This window comes from Polyodon spathula, chromosome 2, assembly GCF_017654505.1.
Source record: "Polyodon spathula isolate WHYD16114869_AA chromosome 2, ASM1765450v1, whole genome shotgun sequence".
Taxonomy (NCBI): Eukaryota; Metazoa; Chordata; class Actinopteri; order Acipenseriformes; family Polyodontidae; genus Polyodon; species Polyodon spathula.
In genome coordinates, this window is record NC_054535.1 from 34,099,678 (window position 1) to 34,120,576 (window position 20,899).

Genomic DNA, 20,899 nt, shown 5'->3' on the forward strand with positions numbered 1-20,899 from the left:
AGTCTGACTGGGAGAAGTTCCTTCAGACTTAAACAAGGAAATCTCAGCTTGGTAGTACAGCTAATCAAGACCTGCCTTACAGATGGGGGATGTGAATGTAATTGCATATTTTCCTGGACCACTGTTTTAATTCCATGAACAAACTGTGAAGGTAGCATGTCATTTGAGGTTAATGATATAAACGCTTTTTAATGGTGCAATTAAAATGGTGCTTTTGTCACAAACTTCATTGGATATGGTTTATATGCAGTTGTAACAGGGCCAGCAGCCCTGTACAGTGTTTATTTTAGAACGGAGCATCCCCTCCGCCCCTGTACTGTGTTTTGTGTTTATTCATTATTTATTTTTGTTTATAGATGACGGCGAACCGCCGTATGTTTTGTTTGTTTATTATTTTGTATGACAGCGTAGCTGTGCTTTAGTTTTGTTATTCTTTTGCAGCGTGGATGGGAACCCCCATCCACATTATAAAACTTGTGCAGAAGGTGGCCATCTCCCGAATTAGTTAAGTGATTAATTTGTTGCTAATCAGGAGATGGTCACCTGTATAAATAAGTACCTGCAGCTCTCTTCACTCCGGGTGGCTGTAGGGAGGCGAGAGTGAGATATTGATATTGATATTGATATTGATATTGATATTGATATTGATATTTAAATCACAGACTCAATGACAACAATCTGCCCAGCCTGACCTGTGTGTAGTTTAGTATTGTGTTCGAGATTTATTTTGTTTAATTGTTTTATTTTGCTCTGTGAGCATTGTTTATTTTTTTCTTTAAATAAAACGGCGCACACGCCACTGCACCGTACCCATCTGTTGTTGTTCCTCCTTCTGGTCTGAGTCACCGCAACGCCATTTCCTGTCACAGCGGTTCTGAACAATATGCTGCTCTCATTGTTTTCTGCATAGACTTTTTAAAAAGTTAATTAAAAGTGGAGAAAACTCTTTCAAATCTGGGGATTAACCATTATTAGTGTATGATGATACACTTGATGTCTCGAAAACCAAAAAAGTTTCAAACCTATGATGTCGAGGCAGGTTTCTCGCTAAATTCACATTCGGATTTTATTATAATTTGTAAAGTATATATAAATGATTTAAAATGTTTTTTTTTTTTTTTTTAAAAAAACAAGATTACTAGTACTTGATAATATTAATGAAAAATAAGTGGACCGACTAGTTGACACCGATTTATTATTCTGCTGTACATTTTAACAGTTGTGCTTCGTTGTTCTCTGTAGTATACAGTAATATAATAATAACAATGAACATGATAAACTTACATGTCTATACACAAATTGTGTTTTTTATTTTTTATTAGTAACTAATTATTCTGACAGTTTACTACAAACCAGCATGTCTTGCCATTTAGGGGCCAGCAATACATAAAATTCACGTAATGAAACTGCAGTTTTTTCTTAGAAAGTTTCTGAGTGGTGGTTGCAGTCTGCAGCACAACACTAGACCATGCTGTTTACTCTTTTTTGATTTATATAAAAAGTCACCTCTTACAGTTTAATTTACAGAGGTTTTAAAACGCACGATTTATTGCCTTCTGCCATTGACTCACCTGCTTGTTTAGAACCACCTAGCAGCAGATGTGACGTCACACTACAGACGTGCATTGGATGGTCCATTCATCAAAGATAGGTTGTCAAATTGCCTATTGGGCACTGTGGCAAGGGCAGAAGCCTGCAGTGTAAATAGTGTGCATTTTAAATGTAAGTTTGGCAGGGATGGAGGTTAGTTCTATCCAGTTCCAGGAGGCAAGCAAACGAGCCATTGCCATCGCCAGTTCCATTATAGGAGGGGCTGCATGCCTGTTCCAAAGAGGGAGAAGCAACTGGATATGTGTTTTGATGTGAGAGCAACAAGAGTCACACGCCTTCTGACCGATAAATTTGCCCTTTGGAACAGTTTAATTAAAAACAGTATTGCCTGTTACAAGCCAGGCCAAAACATCATGGTAGATGAGCAGCTGTTTCCTACAAAATCATGCTGTCCATTCACCCAATATATGGCTAACAAAACTGACAAGTTTGGCAGGCAGCAGACGTTGTTTCAAAATATCTTGTCAATGGTTTCCCCTGCCTGGGCAGGGATGACACTCGCCCTGCTGGTCAGAGACTGGGAGACAGTGTGGTGCCGAGGCTGACAGAGCCATACCTAGACAAAGGGAGGAATGTGACTATGGACAATTTTTTCACATCACTGCATTTGGCCAGAGAATTGAAGAAAAAATAAAAAAAGCATGCTGGTAGGAACTGTAAATAAGGGGTTTGAGATCTGTCCTCTAAATCACTGCAGGAAAAGCGATTTAAAAAAAAAAAAAAAAAAAAAACAACAACATAGCAAGTTCTCCGGCTTTTCTGTTCCGTACCACATCATGGATCGTAATAACGCGCGCAATGGACAAAGCGTGGTTCGCACCAATAATCCTTACACTATCAGTGAACTAGAGCGGCCATTTTGAAAAGAGCTTTGAAACAGACTTGAAAGTTATGAGTGTAAAAAGTTGTCAGGATGTTAACAATGAAAAAAGAAATTAGAGGTATGTTGTTTAAACAGTTATAGGAAAATGTGGGGATGTGTAACGGTATTTTTTCGGAACCCTGCTACTTACTCTTTAACTTCTGTTTCCAATCTGGGATGAATATTTAGGCAGACAGAGAATGACCTTAGGATCCCATTGAGATTGGTCTCAATGTTCTTTCCATTTATTGATGTACAATTAAGGTCTTCAATGCAGGTCCTGAAAATACTGCATCCAGCAATTACCAATTTAATGAAACCAATATGGGTTTTCACACAAACAAACAGCAGCGTGAATATTCCATTTTGGAATTCAAGACAGAAGCTGTACAGTATTTGTACCAGCTTAATGAATAGCAAGATTAAAGATTTTAATTATAAGGAACAATATAACACTATGTGCCCACAGTTTACAAGACATTAACATTAGATATATAGATAGCTCTGTTTACAGAATCATCTCATTTGGTGAGTTAGAATCTGCATCATTAACTGCAATACCATTTCATTAGATTAAATTGCTCAAGAGGCAGAGCACAATGTTCTGCATGCAATGAGTTCCTATTTTTCAGTTTGGGTCTGTAAACACAGCTGAGAGATTGATAGGATAGAGTTATTTGTTTTTAAAGATGTAATTTATTCATTTCCGTAGTGGTCTGCAGTATGGTTTGAAAGTGTTACTAGTAACAGGACAACACTGAACACATCAACAGTAATTCTCCATAATGATTAGGCAAGGTTTCTAATTGGTTCTGGAGGGATATGTGATTAACCCCTCCTGTTTCTTCTGTTTGGTGACTCCAGAATGAACTGCAGTAATCCTTGTGAAACACCAGTAGGTGGTTACAGAAGCTCCTACCAAATGATTGGCTACTACCAGCCCTCTATCAACAGCAGAGAGATGCAGCCTTTATACTGTATACACTGTATATATAACATATTGAATGCAGGGATGCTAAAGCAGTACAAATGAATTAGTCACAAGGAACAACTAATAATGCAGTATGTGCAACATGTACAACAGGTGTTTCTGTATTTTTTATTTATTTATGTTCATCAAACCCCTGTTTATTCAATATATTAGAAATAGGACTAGTAAAACATTCACTAGATTCTACTTTCCATAGTGCTTGTGCAAATGCATCTATTATTATACACGTTTCTTCTGAACAGTTTTTGACACCACCACAAACAAAGACAAGATTTGTGAAGGCCTAGGATAGATTTATCATTATATAGGAAATCTATCCCAGGGCCACACATCCCAACAGATAACAGTACCAATAAAAACTAGTTTTCATTTTAAGTGACAGTATACTATTGTATCTAAACAAAACATGACTAAACATCATTATTGCCGTGCAATACAAAAGACGTACATGACTTAGGTAACCACATGCATATTTACTTTGCGTGCCAGTTTGATTTTGTAGCTACAGAAGAGAGGGACACTTAGGTTAAAATAGCCCTGCTTTGACGCTGTTTTTTATTGCTTTGACCACTCTTCTAAAATCACTGGATGCATTTTAGAAAACCGTCCCTGGTCTATAATGAAACATTTAAACTGCATTCGATCACACCATTACATCTATTTAGATATTAGATAGATATTTTTTCCAGCAAAATGATATGCAAAGTTGCTAAATTTGTTACAGAACATGTACTGAAGATATGCAAAAAATTAAACATGTCCCAGGAAAACCTTATACTGTCCTGCTTCAGATTTGGATGAGCACAACAGAAATAGGCAACATGTTGAAGAATCACTGTTGTTATGGAGTACTGTGATAGCAATTGTATGATTCATTATTTTAATTATTGTGTAAGTTATTTGAGTTCACCCAAAAGACACACAATCTGCAATAAAAAAAGTTCATTATATGCAGATTTTTAGCTCAGCACTGGTTATGATAATTCTTTTCCTTCATGTTGATTTTAACTGTCATCTCTCAAAAACACAAATATACTGATGAGAAACAGTTGTAAACATGAGTAAGGATTACATGCATTTTTATATAAAGAAGCAGGTGATCCATTCCTCTAAGGTCCAAAAGTCCCCAGTGGGTTTGGCAAGGATGGCTGCTCCCTTTGAATGCTTTCATAAACTCTTCTGAAGAACTTAGCAGCACCACTGTAAAGCTACATTTTCTTCATTATGTCACTTTCAGTTTTCAGACTGATTCTGAACACTGTGAAACATCTTGTACTGTAACTTTCCTTAAAGCAGCACTTACCAGTAAAAATGTAGACCTTCCAAATAATTTTGTATTTCAAGTTATATTTGTTGTATACTTATTGAGTTTATAAAGTCAATCAATCATTATATAATGGCTTGGTGAATAGAGCACTCTTACTGTCTGATCAAGATTCCAAGCAATACTGTTGTTAGACCACAGTGGGACTCAGGTTTTCCTTATGCCTCACAATGCACCTACAGGAGCTATCATTTTCCACTTTTCCCATATATCTAATTTCTGTGTGCAGTTTCATTGAGCTGCTTTACTTGATGTGATTTGAATGTATGTCATATAGGGTCAGGCAAAACTAAAAATGAATAAGAATCAAATCAACGCTATGGAATGGCAAAAAATGTCCCAGGGGAATGACTGATTTTATGAAAACCACACAAATCTAAATCCACTCAAAACTTAAATGAGAGGGATGGAAAATAGGTGCTGAAGACAGCAGAAGAACTATATCTGCTGGACTGTAACTGAGCTGAACTAAGATAGCTAGCCTCAGAACAGGATTAGATGTTATTGGTTGCAGCACATTAACTGCATACTACACTCGGAACATCCTGCGCCTTTTTTTTGTGGTTACTGATGTCTGGGTGGGAGCCAGTTCTAAATATTTCCTATGCATGAAGAAATTAGCTCTGGAATCACGAGTTTAGATTATCTATCACATTGCCGTCCTCTAGGAGATGCATCATTGTACTGTATTGGTATATGTGCTGAAATTCAGTGTACTGCAACTGCTGGTGACCAATAATAAACTGAGAACTGAAACACATGTGTACTTGCAAAACCTGCTCTGACCAGCTTAAAACCAGTACCAACAGCTAGAACACCCAAAGATAACCACAGATAGTGCTGTTTAATGCAAACAGGGCTGTGAGCAAACACATTGTCGCATTTTCACCTCACTAATGCTATCCAAGTAATTGTAAAAAATGGATCCAAGTATTTTGTTTTGCTTGTTACTGTACTTCTGCTTTTGGGAATTTAAAATGGATGGATTTCCTGTATTGGTGATGTCCAAACAGTTTAATACACCTACACTTCCCCACATTGCTCCACCAATAAGCCCACTTCCTTCATGACAGCCCCCTCTTGGGGTGAGAGGGTATGAGTGCACCCCAATTCTGTCAATAGCCATCATACATAAAGATCACTAACTGTGAACTATCCTATCCTATAATTATATTGGTATTAAAAAGATAAAAGGTTTTACATGTAGATTTCTTTAGCAGCTGACAAAATATGACAAGTGCTATGATAAATGAATAATAGTCACTTGCTTGTGGTGTTGCTCTGCCTCTGTTTGGCCCTTTTTTCTTTTTCTCTTTTCTTTCCATCTGCCTGCTGTGAAACTTTCACTACAAGCCCAACAGTGCTGGTATAGTAATGCTCTCTGAGCAGATAACCATAGCAACTGGCTGTGAGTCACCTCCTTTGAATTTCAGCAGTTAAGATCAAAACAAATCTAATAAGCTCTGACAAAATGGGGGTCTTGATATAGGTAATAAGAAACAGGACATCATGAACTGGTCAAGCTTTTCATTAGGTCAGATTAATACAGTGTTAATAAATGTTGCATGGTGTCATCTGTGCATATTGCTGTGTAGATTGTTCTGCCCACACTAATTCAATTGGCTTGAGTTTGTAATGAAGAGAATGATGTTTTCCATGACTATACTGCTGCTGTATGCATTCAGTGGTCTTTGCTAAGTGGAGTACAGTACAGGATACAGCATGCAGACCCTTTGAAATGTTTACAATAACAGTGGTGGTGCTGATTGATCCAGAGATGTTATCTGGGAGACAGCTCAGTGTGGTCCATGCTCCTCCTTTTTCTGCAGATATACTGTACAGTGAATGAAAGGTTCCTGATATAATTCACTGTCTTATGTGTTAGCTATTCATTGCACTTTTCATCTGATATCCAGAACCTGCAGCCGACCCCTGCAGTTGCCTTCGGATACCAGATGTGTTCAGAGAAGCCTCAACATATACAATTTATTTTATATAGCCTGGTGAGGTTTATAATACTGGTATGAATAACTACTGTCAGATGCTGGCTATTCATTCCCTCTAAAATACTAAAGACACAGTGCCTGCCTGTCAATACTGTCTACAGTCTTGTTAGACTATAAATCATCCCATGTGCCACAATAAATGTGCATTTAGCCCATATGAGCGGACAATTATAGTTTAACACATTTCTTCAGCATTTGAATCAGGTATTATACAGATATGTAGCTTTAAGGAGGAGTATCACTTTAAACGATTTCAGTAAGCCTCCAACAGGCCGGTAACATTGTTCTGCCACATCAAGTATGAATGTAGCCTGTCAAACATGAGCATGTGGCACAGGGGAAGAAGAGTCAGTATAGACTGACCCCTGCTGTGTAAATTAGTTAATGCACACAGAGGAAAGCATACCAAAGTCTGTAACGTACAAGCGAGCCCAGTTCTTTGTACAGTGGTTGATATCTTGGGTTGAAAAGCACAAGATGGTTTGCACAAAGCTTCTGCCTGTGTATTGGGAGGCCACGCCCTGTCAATCTCCTCCCAAATCTGCATTGGAAATCCAGCCGTCCTCCAGAAAGTCGCTTCAAATAGTTCAGATCTGAGCTGATCAGATATGCACTAACCGAGTTTCTGACACACTGACAATCCTACTGATTACTAGCACTCTCCTATGGGATGCTCTCTCATATTACTGATACTCAGCCTTGTATGCAAAAGAAAAATGAAAGCTTTCCTAGTATTTGTAAACAAATAAACATCATGGGGTTTACTGTATTTTAAATGTATAAGCTGTGGTGGGTGTTAAAGACACTCTTTTTTTCCTGTGTGTTTCTCACAATTCTGATTTATTAACATTCATATTAATATTCAAAACTGAGCCTGAAAAGAATTTGCAAGCATTCCAAAACCAAAAATTCTCTTTGCAGCAGGGGAAACCTGAGAGAACTAAGAACGCTGTATTGGCCTAGTTATCTATGGGATAGCAATTCATTAACACTATGATGGGTGTATCAGTCTTTTTAATAAGGGATGAAAGAACACATATTTTATTACAATGTCTTCATGTTAAAAGTTATAAATATTATGTCCTTTGACATATGAAACCAGGCAACCAAATGAAAAAAAAAAACAATCAAACAAAAAAACATAATCAATTAATTTAAACCTTAACCACAATGTGCAGAATATATTCCCTCTGTCCTTTTTTTAATGTGATGTTCTGGGCATGCAGTACAATCTCTGTAATGCAAATACACTTATCCCAAGTTAATCTTTCCTTCTTTCAGTTTCAATCAATTTTAGCTGAATTGAATGCATCAGGTCTGTACAGCACTGGCTGTGTAAACCACTATCGGTTCAGCTGCAGTGCTGTATATGTGTATGGGTCGATAGTTATTTATTTATTTATTTATTTGCTTTGTATATATTAACTGCAGGTGGATCTGCTGTGATGCAAGAATCTTATTCACATGCACAACCCAAAACTAAAACAATGTTAAATATAGTGGCCCTCCTTTATAATGCTGCAGTCAGGAGCCATAGTTGTAAGACTATGAGTGTACTGCCTTATAACCTGTTATGCAGCTCTGCACCTTATAGAGGGGGAGCACTGTAGGAACTTCATTTTCTTGGACGGGACTCAGGGTTGTGGATTTACTTTAGTAGGTTTATAGTGTCACTAGAGCACCTCCTAAAGATTACAGCCTGATCTTATATTATATTCAAATTCACTGTAGCTGGTAGGATTATTTATACTAAATCGTTATTCCAAATATTTGTACAAGACAGTGGTCTTTCAGAGAGCCTATACATAACTTGTTAGTTCATTTTAATAAGGAGAAAAATAAATTATTTACAATGTACTGTCTCAGTGGGAGGTACATTTAAGTATTGTTTTTCAGCTTTGGGTGTATTGCCAAGACCAGCACACAGTAATATGGAAAACAACAGCAAAGCAATGCTTAAATGCATCAGGAGAACTGTGTTATTTTGTCATAACCTTACTTAAAAGTGAACAAAGTTCTTCTAAATTATTTCTAATGTATATCTCTTCTATATCTCAGTAAATAAAATATATTATTAAACAGTTTTTATGCCACTATTTTTCATCTGGCTATCATTTTTTTTTTTTTTTATGTATTTATTTTTTTTAATATTTTGTATTAAACAGATCTAATTACACAATCTAATGAAATAAATCTCAATGCAATATATCCGCTTTACAGAAAAACAGAAAAGGAACTGGACTTGACAGTATGGATTTACCTGCGTAGCTCTCTAGGATTTAAAAAATACGTTAATTTGGTTATAAAAAATGTAAATTCCTTATGCAATAGAACAGAGGAAGAACACAAAGATGTAAAACATCATTTAAACATTTCTTTGGAGGCAATGTCCAAGCGCTGGCCTGTTTTGCTCAAAAGGGCCTCCCCTTCTGATTCATTTGCATTACAACACAAACTGCTTCTACAAAAAAAGCCATCACTTGAACAGATATCCCTTTATTGTGTTATACATGATAATGTTGCCGAGGTAACATGGAAAGAAGCTGGCTGAGTATCCTCTGGAAGTAGTTATGAGGTGCCATTACCAATATTATATTATTAACAGATCCATCAATTATTGCAACATTGGAGGTCACTAAGAGTCCAATTAACAAATCTTTTGGTTCTGTAAAATGTCTTTGTCTGCAGTTTGTTACAGTTACGTAAAGCACAGCATGATTCATGACCCAAGTCTAATTGCTGAATGCGTATTTTGCATTACAGTGGATACATTTCAAGAAACATGTGACAGACAAAATGTTACTCCTCTGAAATACAGAATCCAACTGCAATCCACAACTTCAGGTAAGTGTGGTTGCGGACATGACCAACACAGGTAAAAGCAAAGGAAAACATCCCCAACAAAAAACAGCAACTGCCTGAAATGCCACAATTTCACTATGAAAAAGGTATGGTCACAGGTGTGCCTTTGAGTTGCATTTGCAGTAGCCAACTGTATAAAATATAATATTAATTGAAATATAACATTTATATTTAGAAATGTATATTCAGTAACACAGAACCCGCTTTTAAAACTTATATTATTGCCAAAAAATCTCTTATGCATAGAAAAAAAAAAAACAATAAATCAAGTCCTCTTGTCGCTGCCAAAATCTATCTAGCTAGTAATTCAAAAGATTTAAAAAGCATGCTGTGCTATTTTTACTCTCAAAAGTCTGTTTTATGCAATATTAATATATTCATTTTCACAGCTTCTCAGTAAAAGTGAACAGGCAACTAAATCCTTTACAAAAGACAGCCTTCACCCTAACTGCAAATTATGTCCTATAATGTGCCTATTTTTTATAGTACAGATACTTCTACAGCCTTTATTATATTTACCTGTTTGACAGTAATTTGTGCATGAAGCACCTGTCAACTGAGCTTCTGTGTGGGACCTTCTATCAAAGTCAGTCTGGTCAGCTGTCTTGCCCATCGACTTGCCGACTTGCAAGAGGTGCAGCTTTTATATGTTACAGACTATATACCAGTGATGAAATTAACAGAATAAACTTGTGTTTATCAATATTTTTGCTAGGGTGTTCACAATATTACAGAATACAATTACCATTCCATCCATGAAGTATTGATCCTCCAAAGACTAATACCATGAAGGACTGATTAATCATCATTTGGGCTAAATAAAAAAAAAAAAAAGTTAATTCCCATCATCTAATCATTGAGAAACAGCACTGGCCTCAAATGCTGAGTGTTTATAATGCACCAGCATTGTTCACTCAGACATCGGCTACTGCAGATGCTCATGACTGAGCATAATACTCTACTCTACCACTACTGAAAATAATACTCTGATAAAAACACAGGCCCTCTGCTGTGATAAATCAGCAACAACTTTTCCTCCAGCAATATCATACATTGTTTTTTTGAATTTGTATTTATGCCCTAAATATTACATACTATAACATTATTCCAATGACATATTTAATTTAGATAAAAAAGATAATATATTGTATGTATTGACACAAAATATATGACAGTTTTAAGTAAGAGTATTTTTGTCTTAGTTTTATTTTTAATACACATACCAAAATAAGTAATATGAAATGAAACAATGTATATTGATTTAATAACCATATTGACTACATGTAGTATGATGTCATTAAATTGTACACTGAAATTCATCCACAACCCCCCTGGTAATAATATACCAGTAGCTGTTCATACACAACAGTTTTATTTTTCAGAAATAAAATTATTGGAATTTAATTGCAAATCGGTGTATTTCACTGTAGCAGTGCTGATATTCTAGACTGTAACTTGTAGATCATAGAAAAAGTAACAGGATCCAACTTTGTTGGTAAACTGTGCTGCAGTATTGTATTGCTGAGGTAGTTCTTTTTTTAACCATGAACATTATCAATATGAGCACTTCATGGGAGCATAATGACTAGTAACAGCTATTATTGGAATCAAGGGGAGCACTCTACTATTTAAAAGGTTTGTTTTTTCCATGAATTCATAAAACTATGTAAATCATTTATGACAATTCATTTTTCCCAGAAAAGCTTTTACAATGATGGGGCTATTTAAAAAAAAAAATCAATAGAAGTTAGCTGTTTGAAAGAAAGGAAAACAAGTTGTGCACATGGATAAATACAGAGTCTTTGCTGTTGTCTGCAAATCTTTCTGTTTGATTGTTTTTCTAATCCAAATCCACTTGACCTAATTGAACTAAGCCCCAAGTAAAAGCATGTCTTTGCTTAAAGCATCAATATGTATATCCGCTTTATGCCTACTATCCTGAATTCAAAATCCAAATATTATTAAATTGGGTTACAGTCCAACATGCTATCAACCCTGTGGAGGTGGAGCCCAGCTCCAGATGGTCAGAGCTCTCTGATCAGGCTAACATTTGTTGAAAAGACAAGATATTATCCCAGGTTGTTTGGCACCTATCATATCCTGAGAAGGAGACTAGGAAAGACACAGGGAGAGAGTCTGCAACCCTCTGAGCCGTCATTCCACTCCAGCAGGCATCACCTCAGCCACCTAAACCCGAATGGCCTTTGTATGTGATTAAACATAAAATGATTTCAGATTCCATCCCTTACCACATTTTACCATAGTCAAATATGCATGGTAATTCTGCAATTACGCTTTTACCTTGTTATGGCAAGGTGCCCGCCCCCTTTGTTATGTATGTATGTATGTATGTATGTATGTATGTATGTATGTATGTATTATTATTTATTATATTATTATTTATTATTATTATTATTATTATTATTATCAATATGTATTTGTGTGCAGATGGACAGAAGCTGTCCAACATTATTATTTATTGTTTGAGACCGACGCAACGCCAGTCTCATAAAGTGTAGCTGGTGGGGATGGGGTTAAATCCCCATCTCAGTAAAGCCTGTGGGAATGTGGCTGGAGCCATAATTGGGTAATTGTCTAATAGGTAATTAAGGCTCCAGCCACAGTATAAAAAGACCCAATCCAGGCCCAGACAGAGTTGCTATGAGGAGTAATAAGGATAAAAAGAGCGAATGTTACCAAACTAGTGAACAAAAGGACTCATTTTATATAGAGGAGTTATTTGTTATTTTCATGTTTTGTTTGGCCAGCCTGCCCTTTTCTTTTTGTTTTGTTAAACTGTTTGTTATGTTTAAATAATAAACCTGAGCACAGCCATAGCACCTCAGTTTCACCAATACGTTCTGTTGTTTGCTTTCATTTTCTGGTCTGATGTCACCACCCACATGCATCACTCTAGCCATCTGTGACATATGGTGTCCTGCGTGGGATAAACCACAGCCTCCAAGTCAGACCAGGGAAGGACCAAGTTTATGTTTATTTCACGCTTTAATTTTTTTTTTTTTTTTTTGGGGGGGGGGGGGGTGGAAGCAAGACCAGGGGGTAAAGGACAGGGAGGAGGAGGGCCGCCCATAGGCCAGAAATCCGGGGCGATATAATTAGACATCACTTGTGTGTCCCCTCTGCAACCAAAAAATTCAGTTCACCAACTGTTCCTTTCACCATTATGAGGGGGACTACCCAGAGCAGGAGCAGGAGAGGAGCACGAGGATCCACTGCCCAGACGGGGGGAGCACGAGCCTCTAGCACCTAGACTGATGGGGACCGAGCACCCAAAGCCCAAGAAGGAGTTGTTCCCATCTCCACCAGCAGAGGATGTGCCTGCTACTTCTGCTTCCACCAGCAGAGGGAGACTGCCTGCAGCTCCCACCTCCACCGCCATGGGAGGACTACCTGCCACTTCCAACCACACCGCCCAGTGTTGCCTCTCCCACACTGCCCGAGGCTGCCGAGCCTGCACTGCTTAGGGCTGCCAAGCCTGCACTGCCTAGGGCTGCCAAGCCTGCACCGCTCAGGGCTGCCGAGCCTGCACCGCTCAGGGCTTCAGAGCCTGCACCACTCAAGGCTTCCGAGCCTGCACCGCTCAGGGCTGCCGAGCCTGCACCGCTCAGGGCTGCCGAGCCTGCACCGCTCAGGGCTGCCAAGCCTGCACCGCTCAGGGCTGCCGAGCCTGCACCGCTCAGGGCTTCCAAGCCTGCACCGCTCAGGGCTTCCGAGCCTGCACCACTCAGGGTTGCCGAGCCTGCATCGCTCAGGGCTTCCGAGCCTGCACCACCCAGGGCTTCCGAGCCTGCACCGCTCAGGGTTGCCGAGCCTGCACCTCTCAGGGTTGCTGTGCCTGCACCACTCAGGGCTGCAGAGCCTGTACCGCTCAGAGCTTCCGAGCCTGCACTGCTCAGGGTTGCCCAGCCTGCACCGCTCAGGGCTGCCGAGCCTGCACTGCTCAGAGCTTCCGAGCCTGCACCGCAAAGAGCTGCTGAGCCTGCACTGCCCAGGGCTGCCGAGCCTGCACCATCAGGGTTGCTGCGCCTACACCACCATCACCTGGGAATGTCAGTTTGCCATGGACTGGGGATGCCAGTTCGCCGTTGCCAGGGGATGGCCCCAAGAGATTGCTTGGGGATGCCCACAAGTCACCGTCCAGGGATGCCCGCAAATCACTGCCCGGGGATGCCTGCACGTCACAGCCCGGGGATGGCTTGAAGACATCGCCCGGCGATGCTTGCACGTCACTGCCCACAGATTCCTGCACGTCACCGCCAGGGGATGCCTTCAAGTCACCGCCCGGGGGTGACTGCCTGTCATTACCCGGGGTGGTGTTGTACTCCTGGAAAGTCTAGGGCCGGAGCCCCAGAAAAGGAAGCCATCAGCTACAGAGCACGAGGGAGAAGTGGAACTCCCACTGCTGTCTTCATGACCAGGGGCCTCCCTCCGGAGTACACCTCTGGAGCTAAGAGGAGAGGAACAGGAGCTGCCGCTGACTCCACAAGATGAGGGAACAGGATGTGATGCTAGCATTCCTCAGCAGCCACTACATAAGCTGCTGAGGGGAGCACTTCAAAAACCAGCCCAGCTGAAGCTGCTGCGAAAAGAGCCAGCCCTGCCAAAGCCACGGTTAGAGTGGCCAACTCCAACCCCTGCACCACGCATGTACCTGAATCACTCAACAGGGGGAGAAGTGGAGCTCCCGCTGTCGCCTCAGGTTGCCGGCTCTGCTTCATCTAGAGTCGCCGGCTCGCCGTCGACGTCTGCATGTCTCCGTCGGGGGATGCCGCCTGCATGCTACTGGCCAATGTTGCCAATATGCCATAGCCTGAGTTGCCACTGGGAGGCCAGGGGAAGCCTCCGCTTCCACCCCAGAATGTGAACTTCGACTTTTGGGATTATTATTATTATTATTATTATTATTATTATTATTATTATTATTATTATTATTATATATTGTATTTGTGTGCAGACGGACGAAAGCTCTCCGACATTATTGTTTATTGTTTGAGACCGACGTAAAGCCAGTCTCATACAGTATAGCTGGTGGGGATGGGGTTAAATCCCCATCTCAGTAAAGCCTGTGGGAATGTGGCTGCAGCCATAATAAGGTCATTGTCTGATAGGTAATTAAGGCTCCAGCCATAGTATAAAAAGACCCACTCTGGGCCCAGTCAGAGTTGTTGTGAGGAGTAATAAGGATAAAAAGAGCAAATGCTACCAAACTAGTGAACAAAAGGACTTGTTTTATACAGAGGAGTTACTTGCTATTTACCTGTTTTGTTTGGCCAGCCTGCCCTTTTCTTTGTGTTTTGTTAAACGTTTGCTTTATTTAATAATAAACAACCTGGGCACACACATAGTGCCTCAGTTTCAGCTGTAAGTTCTGTTGTTTGTTTTCTCATGTCACCACCCACACACACCACTCTAGCCACCTGCAACACTTGTATATACATTTTCCATGTTTCCCATTTTTTACAATGATTTCTCATATTTATCCGTGATTTATCACACATACCAGTGCTTTGCCATGAAGTTTTTTCTAAATTGCAGAAAAGGGATTCAAATCTACAAATCTAATGTCTCAGTCTAATGGTATCTATTTTTGTAACCTTTATTACTGACTGGGCATTTGGGATGTCTTTGACATGATATATGCTTTATAACTGGAGCTATTATTGTAATCTATCACAGGGCTCGAGCAGTATTTACAATCATTGACAGGACCAATCGAATCTCAGGTGGAATGCTGATTCTGGATTTATACAGCTCCTGATATATGGTGTATGAGTCACATTGTGTTGAATAGTTCAGGGCACCAGTTCAAACTAACAACTGGTGAATTTACTTTCACATGGGCACCACTAGGTAGTGCTGTTACCTTTCAAAGTAGTAAAAACCAGCCCTGTGAAACCGAAGCAAAAGGGTGTGTTCATAGTTCAGAGGCAGAAACATGTTTTGATTTACTTTTTCATTGTTTTACACTTATTAAAATGTTAAAGGTTTGGGCAATTCATTAAAATATATTTAAAATTACTTGAAATTTTAAGGTCTAATAAGTAATTTCTTTCTGACATTTCCATTCATCAAACCATTCATCAAACCATTCCTGCTTGTAAGCTCTGAATCCATAATCTATCAAAATATTGTACTTACTGTATGTATATATATATATATATATATATATATATATATATATATATGTTTACAACATAAAGTGATGCATTCTTATTTCACATCTCTCTCTCTTTCTCCCTGTCTCTGACTTGACTGTGAGAACCCACCTCTGTTGAAGCTACTGAGCAGAAGGAATATTTGAAGGTATTTTTCAGACGATAGCAGCATTTCCAATGAAAAAAAAAAACAAAAAACAAAAAACACATGACTCCCGGGAGAGCTACACTGCATGCTGGCAAGCTCAAAACATTTCTTAGCAACTACATACTTTACCCAGGAGCAATCCATGTAAATTAAAAACAAGTTACAAAAGTAAGGCCGCACCGGAGACTAAACGACAATGACATAATGGAAATGCAGTTCATGGATAAGCTACTTAAATATATACATTTAAACAATGTTTTACATACAGTATACTATAGCATAGACGCATCCTGTGTTTCATAATTTCAATTACAATGCTCAGTTCATAGGGCATTAGCCTTTGATATTGCCTCAGAGGGCTAGTTTGTTTAATTCCCCAACATCAGGATGAAAGCTCTGTGGCACACTTGCTGTTCCAAAAACAATATGACACACAATCCATTCAAGAAAACTACAGACACCTTCATTCAGTTCAAACAATAGAAACCGGCTGTAGCACAGGACTTTGCAAGAGTCCCTGCAGGGAGAGGCAAGTTCCAGGCAGCATGACCACAAACAAGCCTTATTCAGTATGTATCTTGTAGAGATTATCATTGAAAAAGTGAATGTTTGGCTGCAAACTGAACAGGCAGGAAAATAGCTCCAAAGAATCTGGCAACGGTAATGTTGCATATGAAGCCAAGATGAGCACATGTTGAATTACACTTTGGGGTTATACAATTAAAAGCTTACATACACCTATGCAGTTTAAGCACCTAGGGTATTTCCTTATACTAATTGAACAGAACTGTAGTTCAAAGAATAAACCAGGGGGTATTGCTTTTCTATCTCTTTAAAATATAACATCATTTTGTAAATATAATATAATTTGTACACTCATTTCCAACTGTGAATGTACTAGGATTCACAAGTGTTTTCTTTCTCTTTTAATGATATACTTTACAGTTCTGATTACCACGCATGCCTGTACTATACTAAATTTTTACCATGATATAGTGGGGGTCAAGAAGAGCTACTTCCTTGTAGTGACCCCTGGGCAACGTCTCTGATGGCAAAAAGCTCTTCAAATTGAACTTACCATGCAATGCTTAAGCAAAGCAATGTTGGGCTTGGTTAGTACTTGGATGGTAGACCACCTGGGAATACTGAGTGCTGTAGGCTGCATGTTAAGCTCATACGAATATATATATATATATATACCATGATATAGTAAGGTACATTTATTATAATTAGAATTCACAGTGTTTCTTGACACCAAATTCCTGTTTACTTTGTTACTGAGAGGACTATATAGCAGTAGTTCCTTTGTCTGGTATAAATAACACACTTTAGAATAGAAATGAATCTGAAGATGTAAAGTTGTGAATAACAGTTGGGAGGAGCTTTCTCAAAGTCATGCCAGTGGTTGTTCTGTAGATGTTGAACATGATAACCTAAAAAGGATAACTTGTTGTGACAGAGAGAAAGAATCGATGCTGTAAATCTGCCTCCCGATTGGAAAGGGAGCTGGGTAAAGTTGGTAGTACACTTCCCCATAGACGGGTCGACTCGATGGTGTGTGGAAACCAGAAGTCGGCCATCTTGGGGAAAGTGCGTAACTGCAAGTACCTTAAACAACTCCATTGCAATCAGATACGGGTCAGGCAGTGATTGGATAAACCATGACAACGGGCTGATTGCAGGGAGGAGTTTGGTGGTACAAAGAGGATGCAGCTATGTGAGTACAGCCCCTTACACTGAGACGAGACAAACGGCCGGAGCCTGTATTTTGTTATTTTGTTTTGCTTAGTTGTTTCAGAAGAGTGAGACACAGAATGGGAATGGGAATGGGAGCTGCAGCCGTGGAGCACAGCACAGCACAGAACAGCACAGTGAAGCACTGACACTCGGACCACGATCACAGAGCACTATTTTGTGCATGGAGGATTGTGGCTACCGGAGTGTATGTTTGTTTGGGACTGCAAACCTGCCATGTTTTGAATTCCCCTATACTGTTGCTGGTATAGGGGCAATCTATTTATTTTGTGGATTAACCTGCTTTAATAAACACAGACTGTTTTGGGGGTAAACATAGCTTCTTGCCGCTTACCACTTTGCCACACTTGTCTATGTAAATTCAAACACTGATTTTAAGTTGAGCCATGTCTAAAAGTGCATGATACAGTTGTAAAACGACAGATTTACCAGGCTCTAATGTGTGAGCTCATAAGTACTTGACAGAGTTGAATGCTTATTATTGAAGTGGAAATGCTGTTACCCATGTCTTTGGCAATGTCTGAGTTAAACTGATAATATTTTAACTATTATTAAGAACCATTTTCACTACTGCTTTCCTTCATATTGGCTTAACACTAACAGGCAACAGTCTAGAACTATGCCTTATAAAAGTTTACTATATTAAAAGCATAGCAAAGTGTAATAAAGCAGAGAGCCATGGCACCCTCACTTTTTGACAAAAAAAAGATGTGCACAACGGGAAAAAAGGCACTTGTCTACAGGGCCTGCCTTAGACCTATGCAGCCGATGAAAAATTGCTTATTTCACAGCATTTGACAGTGTAAAAATAGGCATTTCAAGATATTTTACGATTAAATATGTTTATTAAAGCCTAAAAAATAGCTTTGTCACATTCAAAATAATTATCAAGAAACCCAGTGCATAAGCTACTATAGACCCGTTCAATTTACTGAAGTTCTGAGACCGGAATGTTGTCCTAGAGTGGGAGCAAAATAATGATCCAATTCTGGTCCACATTCAGAGCTTTGCTCTAATGAGGGGAAGGAAGTTGAAGGCAGCCGGCTCCTCACATTTCCTCATTACATCATAAACGGGCATATACTGTATAGAGTAACCCAATCCCCAGGCACAGGACAGAGTGTAACCCAATTATTGGTTCCAAAGTCTTTCTTGCCCGAGGTTATGCAGTTTTACAGTCTCTGGGTAAGTGCACATTTACAAGAAAGACACCCAATATCTTGCCTACATCACTAGTAATGGTTTGGTAGGTAGCTTCTAAAGTCCAGGCTTTAGTGGAGGTGGTGATCCCGAAAACCAAGAATCAGGTGAGATCACTGCTGAGGTTAGCAGGCTATTATCACCATTTTATCCCAGAGTATTCCACCATAGTTAACTCCCTGGTCGATCTCACCAAGAAGAACGCACCAAATTTAGTGAAGTGTTGCAGGGGAGTGTCAGGGGGCTTTGATATGATAAACAGTAAACTGCCAAGCCCCAGCCCGAATTACACCAGGCTTCAACAAGAAGTTCATCCTTCAGACTGACACCTCTGATGTGAGTCTGGCGGTGGTCCTGTCCTAAGAAGTAGATGAAGTAGAACACCCCATTGTGTATATGAGCAAGAAAATGGCTCCCGGGGAGAGAAACTACTCAATCATAGGCTACATACACTCTTTACTATTACCCATTGGGACGTTCATTCCTCCTCGTTACAGTTCACCCTTTAACGTGGTTAAATACAATGAGGGAAACGAACATGTTGATAACTCGTGGTATCTAATGCTGTAACTCTTCAACTTCCAAATGAAGCACTGTGTGGCTAAAGAGCACAAAAATGCAGTTTGTGAACGAGAGAAACTGAATCTGTGTTGCAAAGCTACCTCCCAACCTTGGAGGGTGCTAAACGAGGTTGGTGGTACACCTTCACAGGGTGGGCCGACTCGATGGTAGGACGCAACAGGAAGTTGGCCATCTTGGTGAAACATAGCTGTAGGGCTGCTAAACAGCTCTACTATGATCAGCTGTGGTGTGTGCAGCGATTGAATAAGGCGTGGCACTGTGCTGATCACGGGGAGGAGTTTGGCAGTACAAAGGGGATGCAGCTACATGAATACGGCCCCTTACTCTAAAAGTACAATTGAGCCAGAGGTGTGTGTTTTAGTTGTTGTTGTGTTGCAGAGGAGACTGACTGGGAGCTGAACCACCAAAGCCAGCACAAACCCCAGCTATCACAAGCAGCACAGGACTCTGCACTGACCACATCACCAAACACTGCATGGGACACTGCACTAACCACATCACTGAAAATTGCGCGAGCCACTGCACTGACCACATCACTGAACACTGCGTGGGACACTGCACTCACCACATCACCAAAAACTGAACTCACCACATCAAACAGTGTGTGGGACATTGCACTCACAACATCACCCAAAACTGTGTGGGACACTGCACTGGCCACATCACTGAACATGCGCGGGACACTGCACTGACCACACCACCAAAAACTGCGTGGGGCACTGCACTGGCCACATCACTGAACACTGCGCGGGACACTGCACTGGCCACATCACTAAAAACTGTGTGGGAAACTGCATTTACCACATCACCGAACACTGCAAGGGACATTGCACTGAGCACTGCACTGACCACATCAAGAACACTGCACGGGACACTGCACTGACCACATCACCGAACACTGCATGGGACACTGCACTGACCACATCACCGAACCCTGCAAGGGACACTGCACTGACCACATCACCGAACACTGCACTGACCACATCACCAAACACTGCAAGGGACACTGCACAGGACACTGCACTGACCACATCACGAACACTGCAAGGGATACTGTACTGACATCATCACCAAACACTGCACTGACCACATCACCGAACACTGCAAGGGACACTGCACGGGACACTGCACTGACCACATCACCGAAAACTGCACTGACCACATCACCGAACACTGCGTGGGACACTGCACTGACCACATCACCGAACACTGCACGGGACACTGCACTGACCACATCACCGAACACTGCAAGGGACACTGCACGGGACACTGCACTGACCACATCACCGAAAACTGCGTGAGACACTGCACTGACCACATCACCGAACACTGCACTGGACACTGCACTGACCACTGCAAGGAACACTGCACGGGACACTGCA

General features: G+C 40.3%; 1 protein-coding gene across 3 annotated transcripts in view; it reads right to left on the reverse strand.

Moving 5' to 3' along the window:
- Positions 1–20,899, reverse strand: part of LOC121295531 (ankyrin-2-like) — a 239,531-nt gene that overhangs the window by 167,082 nt on the left and 51,550 nt on the right. The gene's annotated exons all lie outside the window — the stretch shown is intronic.